The 20,620-nt window shown below is 33.4% G+C and overlaps 4 long non-coding RNA genes across 4 annotated transcripts; 3 read left to right on the forward strand and 1 right to left on the reverse strand.

Annotated features, from left to right (window-relative positions):
• Window positions 1-3,494: 3,494 nt before the first annotated feature.
• Window positions 3,495-4,613, forward strand: LOC124441249. Its single transcript, XR_006946921.1, has 2 exons — window positions 3,495-3,661; window positions 4,309-4,613. It is a non-coding gene; the product is annotated as an uncharacterized LOC124441249 (long non-coding RNA).
• Window positions 4,614-7,702: 3,089 nt separating this feature from the next.
• On the forward strand, window positions 7,703-10,339 carry LOC124441080. The gene is made up of 2 exons (XR_006946863.1): window positions 7,703-7,961; window positions 9,084-10,339. It is a non-coding gene; the product is annotated as an uncharacterized LOC124441080 (long non-coding RNA).
• Window positions 10,340-16,326: 5,987 nt separating this feature from the next.
• LOC124441208 lies at window positions 16,327-20,193 on the reverse strand. Its single transcript, XR_006946911.1, has 2 exons — window positions 19,936-20,193; window positions 16,327-17,250 (listed from the first exon to the last, which is right to left on the reverse strand). It is a non-coding gene; the product is annotated as an uncharacterized LOC124441208 (long non-coding RNA).
• Window positions 17,164-19,511, forward strand: LOC124441073. The gene is made up of 2 exons (XR_006946862.1): window positions 17,164-17,258; window positions 18,377-19,511. It is a non-coding gene; the product is annotated as an uncharacterized LOC124441073 (long non-coding RNA).
• Window positions 20,194-20,620: the final 427 nt, after the last annotated feature.

Consider the following 20,620-nt stretch of genomic DNA (forward strand, 5'->3'; position numbering starts at 1 on the left):
ATAAACATTGATAAATTTTTTCGTTGTATAAACCGTAAAGTTTAACCGGGCAAACATGTCTGAATGTTTACTTCGCTGTGTCGCGCGTCTGCATTGATTTGTAGCCAACAAAAAGGTCCTTCGTCGTTAGTTATAAAACGTATCCTCGTAGAAGCCGACAACTAGCGACCACAGTTGACTCGCTGTCATGAATTTCAGTTTTTTGCCTTGATTTTCATCATAAATTTGCTGGTCAAGTGCCAAATGCGAAAATACTTTTTTCTCACTCTTTCTTCAGGGTGGAATGAGAAAATGCAAAATCGCCTGCAAAGCAGTCAATATCGGTAAATCTCAACGGAAATAAGCAATTATGTAAAACTCATACTGCCTTGAATTGTTTACGACCTTTTTTGACGTTTACAACGGGAATGAAAGAAAATCGGTCACAGATCACGGACTACACTCAATGGTGTCGCTACTTAGCAACGCATTTTTAGCAACGCAACAAATTTTACAAATTTTAAAATTTCAATGTAATATAGCAATAAAACTGCAGCTTTTTGGAGATGAAAAGAAGTAAAACTGTATTAAGCATGTAAAACTCGTACTCTCTTGAATTTTTCACGACCTTCTGGAGGTGTCCAACGGGAATGAAAGAAAATCGGTCACAGATCACGGACTATAAATTCAATAGTGTCGCTTGTTAGCAACGCATTCTGATTGCTTAACCGGATAACGTAAATAACAGGATGGACAAAACTCACGCGGACTATATTGTTGATGATAGAGACACAGAACGCACGGACTCAAGTGCATGAAAAACTCAACGAATTAAAACAATTTTCAATTTCTATTTTTTCCTATTTTCGGTTAACTTGATTTCCCGAGAGCAGGTAAGTCTGACTTTTTTATTACATTTAGAACATGTTCCACCACACATTATGTTAATACGTTACCTTTTTACTCGAGCTGAATTTTTTGTCCTCATTTAGCTAAAGCTATTATATAAGATTTGATTTATTATTATTAAACTTAGTGAATTTGTACAAAATTGCTGGATTTCCATTGCGTAGTACTAGCTAGTTTTGGATTTTCTGACGCCTTGACGCGGTTTATCAATTCCTTACCTTTCTTAAGGCGGTTTTCCATTACGGTCGCTTAAGGCGCTTGTGAAATCTGTTGCGAGGGCGGAGTGTATTATGTATTCAGTTTTGCCCCTGCTGTTATAGCCATTGGATATAACAAACACTAGTAAAACAAGTAACCAGGACGAGCTGATAATTTCATATAAAACAAATTTCGAAAATAGACATCCCGTTTTCTTGATATTCAAGATGGTACAAGAGTTTTAAAACAAAAGATGGACATCATCTTGATTATCAGGAAAACGAGATGTCTGTTTTCGGAATTTGTTTTATTTTGTTTCATAATAACCAGTGGATAAAACAAGGCGCTCACTCGTTCAGAACAATGTTTGATTATATATGCGCCATATTTGTGGATTAGAATAGTTGGCAAAACTGGCAAAACAATGCAATGACTTTATGGCATCACCAGTCAGAATCCCTCTTTCCTATACTTTTTACGCGATCGTGTATCAAATACTTTGGTTGTCTGTAAGATTAAAATCAAATTTTAAACATTATCGATTAACTTTTAAAGTCTTGCATGGAAAAGTTTCGTGAATAAAGACTTTTTATCTTCATTTTATACCAGCATAGACATGGGTTGCAAGCTTTGCAAGAAATTCAACAACAAGAGAAGGTTGGAACATGGGGAACATGAAGTAAGCGTTGGTGAACAAAATGTTCACCATAATCTTGTAGAAGTGACGTCAGGAATAGAAAAGAGGGGAAGACGTCATCCCATACAAGAGACTCTTATTGAAGAATTCGAGTTTTTACCTCATGTCTTGGATTTGATAAGAGAACATGGATATACGATGGAAGCGCTGGATGATTTTGTGTTGAATGTTCAGTCAACACAAGAAGAAGTTTAAATCAGAATGTATTAGTTGCCAATTTTCAGGTGCGTTTTTCAAACGTCGCATTTTACTTGAGCCGAATGCATTTAAAACAAAAGATAGCAAGGAATTTATCTAAGTTTAAAACTGTCTCAAGTATAGAAAGAACCATTCAATATATTATCGTAAAAATAACCATTCACTATATAATAGTGTAAAATGTAAGCACTTGAAAACGCATCTTGTTTCAAAAACGGAAACTTTCAAGGACATATTTGTTTACATCTTGTGTAACTTATTGACAATTAATTAATGTAGCTATTTAATAACTTTCCTTAAATTTTTGTAAGTAAAGATATATTTATTTTTCTATTTATGTCATTATTAACTTTGAATGAAATGATAATTTTCGATGTAATCGTTCATCGTTTTCTCTCGAAGTGTTCCTAAGCAGTTGATTTCAAAACAAGCCAAATAATGATGGTAAAGTCGGGTTACTGTTAAAAAACAGCGAGAAGATATTGTACACTGTCATACACATGCAGAATATTTGAATGGACTATTTAATTTATTTCTATCTTGTTGAATGTTGAATTTCTCTCTTGTTTAGTCGGACTTATTCGATAGTTTATTACAAGTCGATGATCTTAAATATTGAATATGTTCTTACTTTCAAAGCAAACAATTTTACGAACTTTTGAAATCGAAACCAAAAATCTTGGATTTTTTGAGAGCTTTGGGATTTTCTCTGTATTTTTATTTTAGGAAAAAGATATTTTTGGGTGTAGCAAACGATAATTTTAAATATCAATATTTTGATTAATTTGGTTGCCTAGCATCTCTTTGCTTTGTGTGCTCTATTATTAGATTGACAATCAATGATTCTGTCTAATTTAATTTATCATATAGAATTTTAAACATTTAGCAATGATAATTATTATAGCAATAATAATTTATATCTTGTTGAGTGTAGCAAACGATAATTTTAAATATCAATATTTTGATTAATTTGGTTGCCTAGCATCTCTTTGCTTTGTGTGCTCTATTAATAGATTGACAATCAATGAATCTGTCTATTTTAATTTATCATATAGAATTTTAAACATTTAGCAATGATAATTATTCATTGCGCTCGGTCAGAGGACTGTGAACTAGTCAACAAACAACTGAGAATGAACATTATATTTTTGAATTTATGAAAACTGACTTGGTAACATTGAAAATGAACTAAAAATGAGTTTATTTTCTTTGTCTTTCTCTGTTTATTGTAAATAAAACGTTATCCACTCTGTGGCATTTCGTGCCATGCCTTATGACAACAATTTTAGCCGCCATTATGAGGAATATTTTAGTTATTTGTGTTAAACTTGGAAATGTTAACGTGAAAAAAACTGAACCAAACGAAGAAAAAGTAGAAGCAATACATTCATTCTGTGCTTGATCTTATAAGGTTTGTGTCAAGTATGAATAAATATGTTCAAATGTTTATTTTCTGTATATTTTTGTATGTATGTTTAGGAAATTTTGTTTGTAAAATTAAAGTTAAGATTGTACAGAGCACAGCGATTATTTACGAATAAATTGTCTTGTTCTTTAAGATAAATCGTAGTTCACCACCTACCTATGTTGTCATGACAACAACAATGAATTGAGAAGAAGGTTTAAAAGCTTTAGAAACTTCAATCAAAACCATTGAAGAAGTCATTATGAACAAGAAAGGTACATTTGTTCTAAGTATAAAGTACCGTCCTTCAAACTTTCTATTATCAATCTCTGTATCATTTTATCCCTTGTGCATATTATGCCCTTAACACCTTGTTATCATCTTTATACCATCTTCGTACTACCACCATGTGAACCTTATACCATACCATATCATCCTCAAACCATCACTACATCATCTTTGTACTACCACCATATGATCCTCATATCATACCATATCATCCTCAAATCATCACCGCATCATCTTTGTACTACCACCATGTGATCCTCATACCATACCATATCAACCTAGTACGATCACTATATATCATCCTCATGCAATCATCGTATTATCCACATATCTCCCCATACCTTGCAAGTCATTGTGTGATTTACACATTACAAGTCAATTGTTGATTCGAACCTTCACTTTACCCACAGATTTTTTACCTTGATCATTACTGACCAAGAGCTTAGCAATCTACTTTTGTGTTTATTTTGTCAGTTCTTATTATGTCAGATACATGCCAATCAAGATTAGGGGTTGAAATGTACTTGTAAATCCTATTGCCATGACTTTTCATTCATACAAGAAATTTGTTGATTTCAAATGATAAATTTAAGCTATAAATTACTATCATTGATTATCATTTTTATCTCTTCAGCCAAAGGTTGTCACAGATATGGATGAAGCAGACTTTGCAAAGGAACTGGAAAATTTTGAACGTCAAAATGCAGAAGTTGATGGTGATGATGATAATCCTGATGATGAAGAAAAACAAGATGAAGCATAAATGATTGTGGTTTGTTTTAAAACATTTTAAAAGACACATACTGATGTTTTATTTTTATCTTACACGACCCTGCAGTTGACTTGAACTGCATTTAGTTAAACTTCAATTATATTCAAACCCAACACAGATATCAATCTTTCATGTTACTATTAGAAATATATGTTTCATGGTCAGTATTTCGAGAGAAAATTTATTTAAAGTCCATTATGGTTAAAATACAGCCTCAAATATTTAGCTTGAGATGAATTGGACCTTCGCGAAACTATTGTAAATGTGTAGTCGTTGAAATGAAAGTTAAATTTCATCTTAATTTAATCTCGACGTTCACCTTTGTTTTGTATCAGAACTTATACAGTCAGTGAAGTTCGTTGAAAATTTCTATTGCTACTCTCTAACTTTATATATCATCAAATGAAACTGAGAATATTTGAAATTTCAAACACGGAAGGGTATTAAGATGTTGACGAAAAAAACGAGTAAACACAACTTTAATATATATGGTCGATCAAAAATGCACATTACCATGTTGTGGCGAATTTTTTCATTAATTTGCATAAGTTTTTCTTTGTGTCTTTGGTGTCAACAGTAAAAAATATACAGCTTTAAAAATTATTATGTCAACGTCTACAAAAGTGCCAGTGTTTCTCAAATTCATTACATATTATTCTTTCGACACAAATGTAAGCAATAGTTTGAAGGAAATCACTTTCGTTTTGTGAACGGAATCTTCGGAATGAGGAAGTTGTAAATTTTATTATAACTGTTCAATCACGTTAGTTCGATTTCGATTTTAAGTAAATAAAATAATAATGAACTTAAATTAAATTATATAAACTCTTTTCAGAATCATTCAACTTTTTAAACTTTCAAACATGAAATTTTTCATGCGCAATTTTTTGCATCATGATCAGGGACTTCCCCTATATTTACAACCATATGAATATTTCCATAATTTCGTAATGGCACGATTGAAATGAAGAATAAAGTAAAGTTATTTAAAATGCTAAATTTATCATAGGATGCTTGATACGTGTTAATTAGTAAAAGGAAAAGGTTTGATGAAATATTAGTGATATTTACACGGCAAATATCATAAGTGTGATGGAGACAAATTTGAATATTACACTCAATTTTCTCTAAAACTCAAAGAAGCCTTAGACACACGCTAACAAAAACCAGATCTTAACAAACAAATTCAACATTTTAACACTATTTTCCAATTTCCATAATTTCGTAATGGCACGACTGAAATGATGCATTTAACGCAAACGACAACTTTTTTTAAGATTTTTATTGCAGACATGTTTCGGCAAACTTATGCCATCTTTAGTGCGGTATAATGAAAAATGTGACAAGTTTGAAATTGTGAATGCATTGATAGAAACACATTTATAGAAATAAATTTAAAGTAAGATAAATCCAAATACATTCGAGTGATTCGACACAAAGGTTAGCGAATGTTGGAAGAATTGGCGACTTTCGTCGTCATAGATTGATGTACACCTAAATATTGCCAAGTTCACAAACCATTTACTGGTTAAAGTAAATGGTTTGAACCCGGGAGTATCGTTACATGTTTGTAGATGTAGATCGTCCAGGTTGGTACAGTCCTGAGAAGGACTGTTTTTGTTGTTGTTGACTGACGTTTCGACAACTCGCACATCACAACATCACAGCATCACTACTTATAATGTTTCTCTCGGGGCTTCGCTTTCCCAATTTTGGCATTTTGCCATGTCCGGCTTTCCGGTCTTTTCTACAATTGGCATTCGACTGGATGAATGTGATTGGTGCAGTTTTTACTTAGTCGCTGAGTATCTGCGACTCAGTATCCTGCTGAGTATCCGGTTTTCTGGTCTTTTCTGCAATTGGCATTCGACTGGATGAATGTGATTGGTGCAGTTTTTACTTAGTCGCTGAGTATCTGCGACTCAGTATCCTGCTGAGTATCCGGTTTTCTGGTCTTTTCTGCAATTGACATTCGACTGGATGAATGTGATTGGTGCAGTTTTTAGCGATTCATCGCGTACATAGCAAGGCACTGATATATAAGGCGTCTGTTGCATTAGGAAACAAATCAGTGGCAGCTGGCTTGCGACGGAGCATCTCCTCGTCGAAAGCAACATTTCTTTGTAAAGTTTGCGAGTCACATTAGCATATGTAAAATAAAGATATGAACAAAAACGATAAAAATTCCATTTTTGAATCAAATGAAGATGAGAATAGAAATAAAGACGAAAATCACGAAGGACTGGAGCATGAGCAACAAAAAGAAAACAATTCTCATGAAGAAAACGTTCTGCAGGAGAGTCTTGTAGAAGATCAAGGAGGGATGGAATCAGACGTTGACAGTTATGCTGAACTTTTTAATATCTTGCTTGAAGTTTTATATTTGGACTTAAGTGTTGAAATATATGATTTAGATCTACCATCAATTCCTAATGAACTGTAAGTTTGACTATGTATGTATAAAAATATTTTCTTTCTGCAAATGCACAAACCATTGAGTCAAAAGTGGTTAAAATAATAGCTAATTAGATAGAATAAACTATATCACATTTGTATAATACGTAAATTTGTTTATGTGCTAATTTTGTAAATGATCTTTTTTTGATTTTTTTATTGATATATGCCTCGTAACCATCGTAACCATCTTTTTTCATTTCTTGTACTATTCGATAGACTATGGAAAGCCCAATATTGTCCTAACTTACTAAATACTATGACCTTTTATGAACGATTTCTAAAATTTACGTAACAAAGGGCCGGTTGCACGAAGATAACTAGTTACTTTCAGCCTGTTTAGACAACGGTTGCCATGTCAACATTTCCCCATCAGAAAAGTTACACGTTGTGGAAGTGAAACGTTTCTCAGAATATGCTATTCGAGAATATGCCTTATAGAACGCTGTAAAGACTGCATAGTCTAGTAAATTCTAGTAAATTCTCCGTGGTGTTTACCTCTGGCCAAAAGAAATTTTTAATGTTCCAGGGTACACAGTTTAACGTTTTTTCAAAAACTTTTCCTGCCGAAGGAAAAAACGTTTGGCTCAGGCAGTGCCGGATCCTGACTACATCAAAATAAATTACTGCAGTACATTTTGGTGTATATTTACATTTCTAAACACCTTAGAGGCTAATCAATTCGTAAAATTATATTCTTTAGAAATAAAAAACCAATAGTTTTTTTCTGAATATAATTTGAATTTAAAATTTAGTAGCTATAACTTATTTTGAGGTACACTAGATCCGCCTTTGAGGAGACGTCACTGATAACGAAGGACATGACAGTAATAACTGTCGTTTTTAAGAAATATCTCCTTGACAGGTTTTTCTAATTTGCTACAACCAAATTTGCAACTTTTGCCAGCAGAGGATTTTATGGAAGACTTGAATTTGGTACTGGTACCGACAGAGAGATGCGTTCTTGTCATTTCTTGCTGAAAAGTACGTCGTCCATCAAAGCTCCTCAGTTCGTAGATAGATAAAAATTGTCAAATACCAGCTGCTATCCTTCTGTAAAAGTAAGTAAACATTCTTAGTTAACGTTAGAATGGAGTTTTGTAAATTTTGATGAATACGACGTCAGTATACGTTGTCGTTCCAACAATAAAAGCGAAACCAAAGAAATCTTTATATGTAAATGCAACTATGCTCAACGCATTTGGGTATAGTTGTGACAACTTTCATCATACAAAGGAAATTGTGCTGGGCTATCGTCAATAGCTTCAAATATCTATTCTTTGACCGGTTTCATGCGCCGTGTCGAAATATAGACGAACAAACATGTACTTATGTGAAACATGAAAATGTTTAAACCAGTTATAACCAGGAGGCGTCAATTTCCTGAACACTTTTAACATCGAAACATGTTTTATAATATTTAAGTCACGTTTAAGTGAGAATCGTGTGATAAGTTTTGGAGTATGTATTGACTCCTTTGCCTTGATTGTAACAAATCTATTGCGCACTTTAATGACAAAGGAATTTAAAGTTCCCTTGAGTACAAACAATTTAGTGTAAATTTATCGTTTTAAAACTTTTAAAGTCGTCATTAAATATGGATCAGAAATTACATTCTAGCTTGTTGATCATACACTATAAATTTGTTGACGGTAATAATATTTCTTTGGTATTAGATTATCAAAGATATTGCCACATAGCACAAGTGTTCATCTCTTCCTCATAACTGTGGTGCATTGGAGCATGTTACATTCCATTTATCTCAACTTTTTCGCGTAATACTTTCAAGTTTTTTCAAAAGTGCTTATGTTTCTCGAAAGTTCCCGATCAAATTTGCAAATCTGTTCGATGATTTCCAACGTTGCTCAAAATAAAAACATGAAATCAACTGTATACTAGCTTCGCATTGAAAGTGTCATGTTTGTATCATAATATGCAAACCATTAAAAATATAAATTTGTCCGCTAGATTCATTGTCGTGAAACCTTTGTATTGCGATTTCTTCATAAGCTTTGAAGGAATTTTAATGCAAATAAATAAACGTTTACAACTGTAGCCATTGTGAATGTGAACGTATCGACGTTTTTGCTTTGAATATTTGAAAGGTTTCTAATTATGTAGTTCATTTTCTGAAATGCTTTTAATTATGTTATTTTTGTAAGAGTATCTATGATGTTCTTTAGAATGCCTCCTTGTTTGCCAAAATCAATAATGAGAGACGTCTACACCATTTATCCACAAAAGAATAATGCTGTACCACAATACAACCAATGAATGCCTCCGTGTTTATCAAAATCAATAAGGAGAGACGTCTACACCATTTATCCACAAAAGAATAATGCTGTACCACAATACAACCAATGAATGCCTCCGTGTTTGTCAAAATCAATAATGAGAGACGTCTACACCATTTATCCACAAAAGAATAATGTTGTACCACAATACAACCAAACGATCACTGCTATGTTCCAAAATAGACCTGAGCGAAGTCCTTTCGTTAGAACTGATATGTACGATATTGTGAGCTTGCTTTACATGTCGAATGAGTTGGTTAAAAAGAGATCATGAAAAGTGAAGGAGAAAATGCACTCTCGCTTATTCTGTCTCATCTTGATGATCAATCAATAACAGTTTTACTTGGAACCTACATTAAGAAATTTTTCAAGTGTACTATATTTACGAATAACGCCTTTCCTCTTTTTCCGTACAATGAAAACTACCTAAACGGTTGGTTTACGCAGAATTTTTCACATTTTAATGATGCAGAGGGCAAAACTAATCAAGAAGTAGAGATTTTTAATGCAAGTAACAAAGATGAAGCAATTAGAGGTATCATCGAGGTTGAAAGATTGAAGAAAGAAGAAGCCGACAACTAGCGACCACAGTTGACTCGCTGTCATGAATTTCAGTTTTTTACCTTTATTTTCATCATTAATTTTCTTGTCAAATGCCAACTACGAAAATACGTTTTTCTCACTCTTTCTTCGGGGGAGAATGAGAAATTGCAAAATTTTCTGCAAAGCAGACAATCTCGGTAAATCTTAGCGTAAATATGTCAATTATGTAAAACTCGTACTGTCTTGAATTTTTCACGACCTTCTGGAAGTTTCCAACAGGAATGAAAGAAAATCGGTCACAGATCACGGACTATTAATTCAATGGTGTCGCTTCTTAGCAATTCTGATTGGTTAACCGAATAACATACAAGAAAAATCACTATTTGCCCTGATTATAACTGAAGGTTGATTACTGTCATACAAAATGAAATTGTTTTATTTCACGAGTCTTTGAAATTGAACTATTACAAACATCGAGTTATTTCATGAAACATTAAGTCGAATTTAGTGAAGCATGCATGTTCCCATGTATTAAATGATTCAGACAAATATTGTTGATAAAATTAAATAGAAAAGTATCCAGTATTTTCACACGACAAAAAGCTGCAGTGAGAAGCATCTACAACATATGCTTGACAGCAGTCTACGCAAGCATCTTTGCGAACTTTACCAAAGCCTATCGCACATTGAACGTCACCATTTGCTTCATTCAAATGCAACTAAATAACTTTATTTTCAGATTACATAGACGTAGATACGCTACCATAAACAAAAAGCAACAAAATTTTAGCTTGAAAGTTTACTTTGTCATGATGTTGTTGACAAAACCTTCCGCATACGGCATAAGTAACCGGTAATTCTTTCTCAATGTATCGATCGACGTTGGGAGAAATTTGTGAGACACTGTGCAGTTATTTTCAATGAGCTTGCTTGTCAGCTTTTCGTTAGTGACTGATGACAGATTTTGCAATAATACTAAGTTTTACTAATCATCTCGTAAAATCCAAGTCGATACAATCTTTCAGTTTGTACTTCGACTTGACGCCATTGGATGTTGAACAACGTCACCTTTTAGTTTAACGACGATATTACTGCTAAAATAAAGCAGTCTTTTCTAAAATTGCAGAGGCAGAATACTCCTGAACGTCCATACTTGATTTTTGAAAAGAAATAGCGTCTTTAGTTGTCTCAACTGACTTTAAAAGGCGAAAAGAAACAGCACAATATAGACTTTGCATTGTCGTCCACAAATACAAAATTACGCTTACATGTCGTGCCACCAGCTCGTTGTCTATTGGTTTATTGTTATGCATGAATTTGATTGGTTGTCACAGGCCAATAAGCTTCTTTTTTCGGTTTTCACGCAATTGGAAGGATTCTACACAATAAAACTGGCGTGAAGAATTAAATCCGATCATTCAGAAGTGGATTCTTCTTGCTTTAACATGAGGTACGTCGCTTTGAATTTTTTTTGTTATTGAAAGTATATATAAAAAATCGTCATCAGCTATGGTCGTGACGTAGTAGAATTTCTATGTGTTATTACTATTTTATTATATATACTTTTCTATTTTATTACATATTTATTTTACGACTTTTAATTTTTTACTTTTAATTTTTTTATTTTAATTTTTAATTATTTTTATTTTCATTTTTTTTTATTTTTTTACTTTTATTTTTTATTTTAAATTAATTTTACTGTGTCAGTAATTTCCTTAGATTTATGCTTTTTTACACGCATAATGCTTGTGGTGAGCCCTGCAGTTTTCAACACCTATTGCTAACGCATGCGCATTAGTGTAAAAGCGAGTCTTCACCATTGATCTTAGTATAGGCTGGATTACGCAATGAATCGATATGTAGATGTAAACATTGAACTCCATCTCAAATTCGAAAGGGAAAACAATTTCTTTGAAACACAAGGTTGTTCTGAATACGGTGAAGGATTATTCACTGTAAGTTAAATACAAACTAAATGAGTCGAAACGCAGTTCATCTCGAAATTAGTTCGAAATTTAATGCAATCAACTGCTTAAACTATCATCTTCAGAATGGAAAATGGCGACTTAAATCTTGTTAAGCCCTTAAAAAAATGGTGCTGACAACTTGCTCATCGTTTTAGTATGTTTTTAAGGTACTAAAGAACCTTTACAGTAAGTGTTTCAAAATTTAAAACATTAACTTACATCTACAGCTCACATTCACTAATCCCATTCAAACGACCAAACAAATTTTTGTTTCGATGTTAAAAATGAATAGTTCTTTTATGCGGATGTTTTGTAAAGTCTTTTGCATTATTATCTTCATTCATTTAAGTTCTATTCATCCAGTGTTGTACATCATAATTTTTGTATAAATAAGAATGCACATTTTGCATTATTTCTTTCCCAATACATCTCACTTGTAATTACAGACATTGTTATTTGTATGTCAATGCAGTACATCAACATGACCTTGTCATTCTACGTTAAAATGCATTTTACACTTAACCCAGTTTTTGGTTAGGTTGTCTTCTGTTATATTAAGAATATGTTACTTTAGCTCTTCCACTAAAGATGTGTTGTTTTGTAAGTACACCATAGAAATTCTATCATACGACCATTAAAATATTTATATATGCACACATACTACAAGCAACGTTCAAAATATTTCAATTTCTCAAAATGTTAATAACACAGTTTTAGTTTTGTACAGTATAATCAAACCAAGGTAGCACAGTAGTTATGGAAGGTTATACTGCCTTTGAAAGACCCATCTAAAAGAACTTTTTGAATATAATAGCAGAGTAAAACATGTTTTCATGTGGTGGTTCATTATCGTTGTGTTTTTGCAGTTGTATTCAAGTCTAATAAAGAACTAACTTGGCATTCAAAATCATTATGCATGGCCGATCTTGTTTAGTCAGTGCTGTTGTACCTAGTTTTCAACATTTTAACTTAATGTCATTCTTTTTGCCTCTGATTAAAATGCCATAGTTCACTGCATTTTATTTATTTAAAATTATTAAATTTTTTATTTTAAGAATGCTTTGCCAAACTGTCACATTCTTCTATCATCACGATAGGAAAATTTTTATGATCAGAATCACAGAAAGGCTTAAAGTCGCAAATATTAATGTAATTGTTTGACTAGTTTTATATTAAATGTGTCATCCAGTCCTATATTAGATCAGTGGTTTTTTTAGACATTCTTGGTAAAGGGCCTTGACGTCCTTAACACAGGACTTCTGGTTCTTAAACAAAATTCAAACATTCTTTTAGAAAATTGGTTCGATTGGTTTACTTCTGTTTCGTTTAAAAATGTTTGAAAGATTTTCAGATTAATCTTTGATAACATGTTCATTCACATTTTTAGTCCACAACACGTTGACAGATGTCTTGCTGTGAAACAAGAAAAAATGAGAGTCCCTCATTGGCCATGTCAAGAAACAGTGGCTGCTGCAGAAGTCAATGATAAATCAATTAGGAATTGGATAAATGAACAATTGTAATTTATACAGTCAATCAATTTTATCTATTTTATTTGTTGTACCAAGTACTTATTGTATATATTTATGTATTGAATGAAAAGAAAATACCCAACAATTTACTTCTCAACCTTTTTAAAAATTTTATGGTTCAAAGACATGTTTGTTCCTACATTGCTCTATTGGTCACAGTGTCTAAGAGTTTTTTGTGAAATGCAGAATTTAGACATTCGTATAATTGAATGGCACACAGCTGAAGGTTGATTGAGTTGGGTAGAGAAGGGATAACAATGTGCTACTGGGGATCACAAGCATCCTTAGTTAGACCACAAGACTATCAGCGTCACTGAGTTGTCGTGAGAAAGGATAACAATGTGCTACTGAGGATCACCAGCATCCTAAGTTAGCCAGGCAGGTGAAATGGTCGAGTGTGGTATGGTTGGTTGGGGGGGGATGAGGGGGGGAGAGAAATTGCTCTCGTAAGGTGACATTGCTTATCCAACGTACGTGAAACAACTATGATAATATTTTACTTCTTTTGGTTCTACAACAGAATACTGGCATAGACAAGTTTATCTGAAGGGTTTTTTATTTAATGAATTCTAGAACGTCGTGTATTTCGGGGACGCCGACATAAAAACTTGTGTCTTGTTGCTGTTGGTGAAAAAACGAGTAAACACAACTGTAATATATATGGTCGATCAAAAATGCACATTACCATGTTGTAGCGAATTTTTTCATTAATTTGTATAAATTTTTCTTCTTGTCTTTTGTGTCAACAGTAAAAACTATACAGCTTTAAGAATTATTATGTCGACGTCTACAAAAGTGCCAGTGTTTCTCAAATTCATCGCATTTTATTCATTCGACACAATGAAGCAATAGTTTGAAGGAAATCACTTTCGTTTTGTGAACGAAAGTGATTTCCTGTTTTCTCACCTTCCTGTTTTCTCACATTCCTGTTTTCTCACCTTCCTGTTTTCTCACATTCCTGTTTTCTCACATTCCTGTTTTCTCACATTCCTGTTTTCTCACATTCCTGTTTTCTCACATTCCTGTTTTCTCACCTTCCTGTTTTCTCACATTCCTGTTTTCTCACATTCCTGTTTTCTCACATTCCTGTTTTCTCACATTTGTTTTGAGAACGGAATCTTCGGAATGAGGAAGTTGTAAATTTTATTATAACTGTTCAATCACGTTAGTTCGATTTCGATTTTAAGTAAATAAAATAATAATGAACAAAAATTAAATTACATAAACTCTTTTCAGAATCATTCAACTTTTTAAACTTTCAAACATCAAATTTTTCATGCGCAATTTTTTGCATCCTGGATCAGGGACTTCCCCTATATTTACAACTACATGAATATTTCCATAATTTCGTAATGGCACGATTGAAATGAAGAATAAAGTAAAGTTATTTAAAATGCTGAATTTATCATAGGATGCTTGATACGCGTTAATCAGTAAAAGGAAAAGGTGTGATGAAATATTAGTGGTATTTACACGGCAAATATCATAAGTGTTATGGAGAAAAATTTGAACATTACACTCAATTTTCTCTAAATCTCAAAGAAGCCTTAGACACACGCAAACAAACACCCGATGTTAACAAACAAATTCAACATTTTAACACTATTTTCCAATTTCCATAATTTCGTAATGGCACGACTGAAATGATGCATTTAACGCAAACGACAACTTTTTTTAAATTTTTTATTGCAAACATGTTTCGGCAAACTTATGCCATCTTCAGTGCTGTATAATGAAAACTCTGACAAGTTTGAAATTGTGAATGCATTGATAGAAACACATTTATAGAAATAAATTTCAAGTAAGATAAATCCAAATACATTAGAGTGATTCGACACAAAGGTTAGCGAATGTTGGAAGAATTGGCGACTTTCGTCGTCATAGATTGATGTACACCTAAATATTGCCGAGTTCACAAATCATTTACTGGTTAAAGTAAATGGTTTGAACCCGAGAGTATCGTTACATGTTTGTAAATGTAGATCGTCCAGGTTGGTACAGTCCTGAGAAGGACTGTTTTTGTTGTTGTTGACTGACGTTTCGACAACTCGCACATCACAACATCACAGCATCACTACTTATAATGTTTCTCTCGGGGCTTCGCTTTCCCAATTTTGGCATTTTGCCATGTCCGGCTTTCCGGTCTTTTCTACAATTGGCATTCGACTGGATGAATGTGATTGGTGCAGTTTTTACTGAGTCGCTGAGTATCTGCGACTCAGTATCCTGCTGAGTATCCGGTTTTCTGGTCTTTTCTGCAATTGACATTCGACTGGATGAATGTGATTGGTGCAGTTTTTACTGAGTCGCTGAGTATCTGCGACTCAGTATCCTGCTGAGTATCCGGTTTTCTGGTCTTTTCTGCAATTGACATTCGACTGGATAAATGTGATTGGTGCAGTTTTTACTGAGTCGCTGAGTATCTGCGACTCAGTATCCTGCTGAGTATCCGGTTTTCTGGTCTTTTCTGCAATTGACATTCGACTGGAAGAATGTGATTGGTGCAATTTTTAGCGATTCATCGCGTACATAGCAAGGCACTGATATATAAGGCGTCCGTTGGATTAGGAAACAATTCAGTGGCAGCTGGCTTGTGACGGAGCATCTCCTCGTCGAAAGCAACATTTGTTGGTAAAATTTGCGAATCACGTTAGCATATGTAAAATAAAGATATGAACAAAAACGATAAAAATTCCATTTTTGAATCAAATGAGGATGAGAATAGAAACAAAGACGAAAATCATGAAGGACTGGAGCATGAGCAACAAGACGAAAACAATTCCCGCGAAGAAAACGTTCTGCAGGAGAATCTTGTAGAAGATCAAGGAGGGATGGAATCAGAAGTTGACAATTATGCTGAACATTTTAATATCATGCTTGAGGTTTTATATTTGGACTTAAGTGTTGAAATGTATGATTTAAATCTACCATCAGTTCCTGATGAACTGTAAGTTTGACTATGTATGTATAAAAATATTTTCTTTCTGCAAATGCACAAACCATGGAGTCAAAAGTGGTTATAATAATAGCTAATTAGATAGCATAAACTCTATCACATTTGTATAATAAGTAAATTTGTTTATGTGCTAATTTTGTAAATGATCTTTTTTTGATTTTTTATTTATATATGCCTCGTAACCATCGTAACAATCTTTTTTCATTTCCTGCACTATTCGATAGACTATGGAAAGCCCAATATTGTTCTAACTTACTAAATACTATGACTTTTTATGAACGATTTCTAAAATTTACGTAACAAAGGGCCGGTTGCACGAAGATAACTAGTTACTTTCAGCCTGTTTAGACAACGGTTGCCATGTCAACATTTCCCCATCAGAAAAGTTCCACGTTGTGGAAGTGAAACGTTTCTCAGAATATGCAATTTTAGAATATGCCTTATAGAACGCTGTAAAGACTGCATAGTCTACTAAATTCTAGTAAATTCTCCGTAGTGTTTACCTATGGCCAAAAGAAATTTTTAATGTTCTATGGTACACAGTTTTACGTTTTTTTCAACAACTTTCCCTGCCGAAGGAAAAAATGTTTGGCTCAGGCAGTGCCGGATCCAGACTACGTCAAAATAAATTACTGCAGTACATTTTTGTATATATTTACATTTCTAAACACCTTAGAGACTAATCCATTCGTAAAATTATATTCTTTAGAAATTAAAAACCAATAGTTTTTTTCTAATATAATTTGAATTTAAAATTTAGGAGCTTTAACTTATTTTGAGGTACACTAGATCCGCCATTTAGGAAACGTCACTGATAACGAAGGAGATGACAGTAATAACTGTCGTTTTTCAGAAATATCTCCTTGACAGGTTTTTCTAATTTGCTACAACCAAATTTGCAACATTTGCCAACAGAGGATTTTATGGAAGACTTGAATTTGGTACTGGTACCGACAGAGAGATGCGTTCTTGTCATTTCTTGCTGAAAAGTACGTCGTCCATCAAAGCTCCTCAGTTCGTAGATAGATAAAAATTGTCAAATACCAGCTGCTATCCTTCTGTAAAAGTAAGTAAACATTCTTAGTTAACGTTAGAATGAAATTTTGTAAATTTTGATGAATACGACGTCAGTATACGTTGTCGTTCCAACAATAAAAGCGAAACCAAAGAAATCTTTATATGTAAATGCAACTATGCTCAACGCATTTGGGTATAATTGTGACAACTTTCATCATACAAAGGAAATTGTGCTGGGCTATCGTCAATAGCTTCAAATATCTATTCTTTGACCGGTTTCATGCGCCGTGTCGAAATATAGACGAACAAACATGTACTTATGTGAAACATGAAAATGTTTAAACCAGTTATAACCAGGAAGCGTCAATTTCCTGAACACTTTTAACATCGAAACATGTTTTATAATATTTAAGTCACGCTTAAGTGAGAATCGTGTGATAAGTTTTGAAGTATGTATTGGCTCCTTTGCTTTGATTGTAACAAATCTATTGCGCACTTTAATGACAAAGGAATTTAAAGTTCCCTTGAGTGCAAACAATTTAGTGTAAATTTATCGTTTTAAAACTTTCAAAGTCGTCATTAAATAGAGATCAGAAATTACATTCTAGCTTGTTTATCATACACTATAAATTTGTTGACAGTAATAATTCATTCTTTGGTATTAGATTATAAATGATGTAGCCACATAGCACAAGTGCTCATCTCTTCCTCATAACTGTGGTTCATTGGTGCATGTTACATTCGATTTATCTCAACTTTTTCGCGTAATACTTTCAAGTTTGTTTAAAAGTGCTTATGTTTCTCGAAAGTTCCCGATCAAATTTGCAAATCTGTTCGATGATTGCCAACGTTGCTCAAAATAAAAACACGAAATCAACTGTATACTAGCTTCGCATTGAAAGTGTCATGTTTGTATCATAATATGCAAACCACTAAAAATATAAATTTGTCCGCTAGATTCATTGTCGTGAAACCTTTGTATTGCGATTTCTTCATAAGCTTTGAAGGAATTTTAATGCAAATAAATAAACGTTTACAACTGCAGCCATTGTGAACGTATCGACGTCCTCGCTTTAAATATTTGAAATGTTTCTAATTATGTAATTCATTTTCTCAAATGCTTTTAATTTATGTTATTTTTGTAAGAGTATCTATGATGTTCTTTAGAATGCCTCCTTGTTTGCCAAAATCAATAATGAGAGACGTCTACACCATTTATCCACAAAAGAATAATGCTGTACCACAATACAACCAATGAATGCCTCCTTGTTTGCCAAAATCAATAATGAGAGACGTCTACACCATTTATCCACAAAAGAATAATGCTGTACCACAATACAACCAAACGATTCACTGCTATGTTCCAAAAAAGACCTGAGCGAATTCCTTTCGCTAGAACTGATATGTACGATATTGTGAGCTTGCTTTACATGTCGAATGAGTTGGTTGAAAAAGAGATCATGAAAAGTGAAGGAGAAAATGCACTCTCGCTTATTCTGTCTCATCTTGATGATCAATCAATGACAGTTTTACTTGGAACCTACGTTAAGAAATTTTTTAAGTGCACTATATTTACGAATAACGCCTTTCCTCTTTTTCCGTACAATGAAAACTACCTAAACGGTTGGTTTAGGCAGAATTTTTCACATTGTAATGATGCAGGGGACCAAACTAATCAAGAAGTAAAGATTTTTAATGCAAGTAACAAAGATGAAGCAATTAGAGGTATCATCGAGGTTGAAAGATTGAAGAAAGAAGAAGTCGACAACTAGCGACCACAGTTGACTCGCTGTCATGAATTTCAGTTTTTTACCTTGATTTTCATCATTAATTTTCTTGTCAAATGCCAACTACGAAAATACGTTTTTCTCACTCTTTCTTCGGGGGGGAATGAGAAATTGCAAAATTTTCTGCAAAGCAGACAATCTCGGTAAATCTTAGCGTAAACATGTCAATTATGTAAAACTCGTACTGTCTTGAATTTTTCACAACCTTTCTGGAAGTTTCCAACACGAATGAAAGAAAATCGGTCACAGATCACGGACCATTAATTCAATGGTGTCGCTTCTTAGCAATTCTGATTGGTTAACCGAATAACATACAAGAAAAATCACTATTTGCCCTGATTATAACTGAAGGTTGATTACTGTCATACAAAATGAAATTGTTTTATTTCACGAGTCTTTGAAATTGAACTATTACAAACATCGAGTTATTTCATGAAAAATTAAGTCGAATTCAGTGAAGCATGCATGTTCCCATGTATTAAATGATTCAGACAAATATTTATGAAAAAATTAAATAGAAAAGTATCATGTATTTTGACACGACAAAAAGCTACAGTGAGAAGCAACTATAACATATGCTTGCTTGACCGCAGTCTATGCAAGCATCTTTGCCAACTTTAACAAAGCCTATCGCACATTGAACATCAGCATTTGCTTCATTCTAATGCAACTAAACAACTTTGTTTTCAGATTACATGGACGTAGATACGCTACCATAAACAAAAAGCAACAAAATTTAGCTTGAAAGTTTACTTTGTCATGATGTTGTTGACAAAACCTTCCGCATACGGCATAAGTAACCGGTAATTCTTTCTCAATGTATCGATCGACGTTGGGAGAAATTTGTGAGACACTGTGCAGTTATTTTCAATGAGCTTGCTTGTCAGCTTTCGTTAGTGACTGATGACAGATTTTGCAATAATACTAAGTTTTACTAACCATTTTGTAAAATCCAAGTCGATGCAATCTTTCAGTTTGTACTTCGACTTGACGCCGTTGAATGTTGAACAACGTCACCTTTCAGTTTAACGACGATATTACTGCTAAAATAAAGCATTCTTTTCTAAAATTTTAGAGGCAGAATACTCCTGAACGTCCATACTTGATTTCTGAAAAGAAGTAGTGTCTTTAGTTGTCTCAACTGACTTTGAAAGGCGAAAAGAAACAGCACAATATAGACTTTGCATTGTTGTTCACAAATACAAATTACGTGTCACTTGAGACCACAAAACAATGCGCGTTTCGAGTTACCTGAGCTGGTTGTCTATTGGTTTATTGTTATGCATGAATTTGATTGGTTGTCACAGGCCAATAAGCTTCTTTTTTCGGTTTTCACGCGAGGTTTTTATTGGAGGGATTCTACACAATAAAACTGGTGTGAAGAATTAAATTCGCTCATTCAGAAGCTGATTTTTCTTGCCCTTTGACATTTCACCTTTGTTACTATTTATAACATGTTACTATTGTTAGCATCGACCTTGAGAGACCTTGTAATTTTGCTGAGTCATGTTGACTTTGACCTCCACGCGATAGACTTTGTACATCACGCCATATACTTTCTACCGGATTTACGTAAATAAGCATATCAATTACAATATTATAAAAGGACGTTCACCGTCACCGA

This window comes from Xenia sp. Carnegie-2017, unplaced genomic scaffold (genome assembly GCF_021976095.1).
Source record: "Xenia sp. Carnegie-2017 unplaced genomic scaffold, XeniaSp_v1 HiC_scaffold_1, whole genome shotgun sequence".
NCBI classification, from domain to species: domain Eukaryota; kingdom Metazoa; phylum Cnidaria; class Anthozoa; order Malacalcyonacea; family Xeniidae; genus Xenia; species Xenia sp. Carnegie-2017.